Source organism: Ricinus communis, chromosome 2 (assembly GCF_019578655.1).
Source record: "Ricinus communis isolate WT05 ecotype wild-type chromosome 2, ASM1957865v1, whole genome shotgun sequence".
Lineage (NCBI taxonomy): Eukaryota > Viridiplantae > Streptophyta > Magnoliopsida > Malpighiales > Euphorbiaceae > Ricinus > Ricinus communis.
Window position 1 is genome coordinate 26,346,979 of NC_063257.1, and position 2,735 is coordinate 26,349,713.

At 39.3% G+C, this 2,735-nt stretch overlaps 1 non-coding gene across 1 annotated transcript; it reads right to left on the reverse strand.

The window, feature by feature from the left end:
- Positions 1-2,410: 2,410 nt before the first annotated feature.
- Positions 2,411-2,517, reverse strand: LOC112535036. The gene has a single exon (XR_003079240.2). It is a non-coding gene; the product is annotated as a small nucleolar RNA R71 (small nucleolar RNA).
- Positions 2,518-2,735: the final 218 nt, after the last annotated feature.

Below are 2,735 nucleotides of genomic sequence, written 5' to 3' on the forward strand. Positions count from 1 at the left end.
AGGTACAAGTTAAGTCCATCCCCGTGCTTGAGTTGATCTTAACGTGTTTGACTTTCTAGGTTCATTATTAATTGGCAATCGAAGTTTAATATTAAACTCTTCAATATTAATTAAAACACTTTAATCAACTAAGGAAACAATTAGTTCATTATCCCTTAATCATTCCCATAAAATATAAGTGATGTCTAGCAACATAAAGGAAGGACGTGAATGTTAAGTGTATGTTTACTAGTGCGAGTCTTCATAAGTCCACAAAGTTCTTGAAGGAACCCATAAATTGATTTTTTGCGAGGTAGAAAACTAAAATAATATACCCACTAGCCTCAAGTATTCGGTTGCTGATGTAGATGATTCTATGCCTATTTATTGACTGTTTATCATTCGTTTATTCGTGTATTTGAGTCATATTTATTCCTATTTGATTGCACTTTGGTATGTTTCTGAGTTTTTCAAGTTTTTGAACTCCTTGATGGGAAATTGATTGATTTCCAGGCAGAAACCAAGCTACGTGGATGATTTACGCATATTAGATGTTTGTTGGATTCTATTACTTGTTGGCGCGCAATTCGAGGCTTTTGTACAGGCAGTTGCATGGCCATGCATATTTGCACGGCTTGTTGCACGAGCCGTTGCATGGACCATGGCACGGGCCGTGCATATTTGCACAAGCCGTGGTACGGGCCATGGCACGGGCTATGGCACTTCTGCCTATAAGTAGGCACATGCAAAATTAGACAGGGTTCCGCTTTTGATTTTCTGGACTTCTCTACGCGCGCGACCCCTCACTTTTACACCTCTGTTCTTGACATTTCAGGAGACCAACGTCATTTCAAAGGATTGATTTAGGAGATTCAAGCAAAGATTGAAGGTTCTAGATGATTGATCGAGATATCCGAGATCCATACTTGAGGCTGGTTTCAGAGTTGGCTTGCGACATTTCCACTCTGATTCGAGAGAAGAGGGGTTACATGTTCCATTTCCTTTTCTATTGTTTATTTCCTTTTGTATTTGTTTATTTTATTATGAGTAGCTAGGGCTGCCGAACCCATTGGGGTTCACCTTTGTTGATGGATTGTGCTTAATTATTAGATTTTTATTTACCATTCTGGTAATCTTCTTGTTGTTTAGTAATAAAGTTTAATTCACCTAATTTGAGACGTTGAATTAATTGTCTTTTAGGTTGTTTCTTGACATCGAGAAATGCTTGTCACAACTCGAAATTGAATAGTAAGAACTGGTAGTTAACACTTAGAGATAAGTTTAATTTACTCGCCGGATTAAGAATTAACAACTTTTAATAGTTCTAAATCACGCCTAATGCTAATCTGTAATAATTTGATAGGAAAAGATTCCATTTGGTTAGTATAGGTTTAGGAACTCAGTGAGCTCGAGAGAGGAACCGAGTTCGATTCAGGATTTAGGCACGGGTAAGCAAGATTGGTAATTTATAAAAATCAACCTTAGAATTCCATCACTTAGGTCCCCTTGGGTTTGTCTTTCGATTGTTAATTGCTGTTCACTCATTTATTTGCATTCATAGTCATTAGTTAATTAATTTAGACTTCTCACACCTTATTTCAGACTAGATAACATAGCAAACAGTAGTAACTTTAAGTTCACCCGATCTCTAGGGATACGACCTTGATACTCACTAGTGCTAGGCAGCATCGATAGGTTCGCTGCCTTAGGTGTAGGTTGCATCAGTAACCCATCAAGCTTTTTGGCACGGTTGCTGGGGAACTTGTAACTGTGAACTAGAGTGAATTGTTTTTGTGTTACTTTAGCCATTATTTGTTTTATTATCTATTCTTTATTCTTAATTTTATTATTTTTAGTGATTGGTGGCTGTTTGGTTATCGGTTTCAGGTAGTTTATGTCTAGGAGCTCTAACCCTGATCCCGTAGAACCCTTATCTGACCCGAAGTGCTCTCTCAGATTATTGAGACGACGTTTGCAGGTAGTTGAGGAGGAGGTCGGAGTTACAGTTCAGGTTCAAAGAGCTAACGTGATGGAGAACAACAACCCCTAGGCCGATAACGATCAGAGGACGATGTACGAGTTTGCTCGACCATCTTTGGATGGGATGAAAACTAGTATAGTCAGACATGCTGTAGTTTCCAACAATTTTGAGATAAAAGCCAATGTTATCCAGATGATCCAGCAGAGCATGCAGTTTGGAGGATTGCCTAGCGAGGATACCAATGCTTATATCTCCAACTTTTTAGAGATTTGTGACACATTCAAGATAAATCGAACAAACAATGACGCCATTCGTCTGAGATTGTTTCCATTTTCCTTGAGGGACAGAGCAAAGAGATGGTTGTAATCTCTTCCACAACAGACGATTACTACCTGGAAGGCGTTGGCCAAAAAAATTCTCTATAAGTATTTCCCTCCTGCTAAAACTGCTAAACTTAGAAATGACATATCTTATTTTATGCAGTTTGATGATAAGAGCATGTACGATGCATCGGAGAGGTTTAAGGATCTTTTGAGATGCTGCCCACATCATGGATTGCCAATATGGATGCAGGTTAAAACCTTCTACAGCGGGTTGAACCTTGCGACGATGAAGATGGTGGATGCTGCAGCAGGTGGGGCGCTAAATAGTAAGACGCCCGAGCAGGCTCAAAACTTGATAAAGGAAATAGCCATGAACAATTATCAGTAGCAATCCTCTAGGAGCCGACCAGGAAGACAAGGAGTGGTCAACCAAGTAGATTCTACACCAGCCT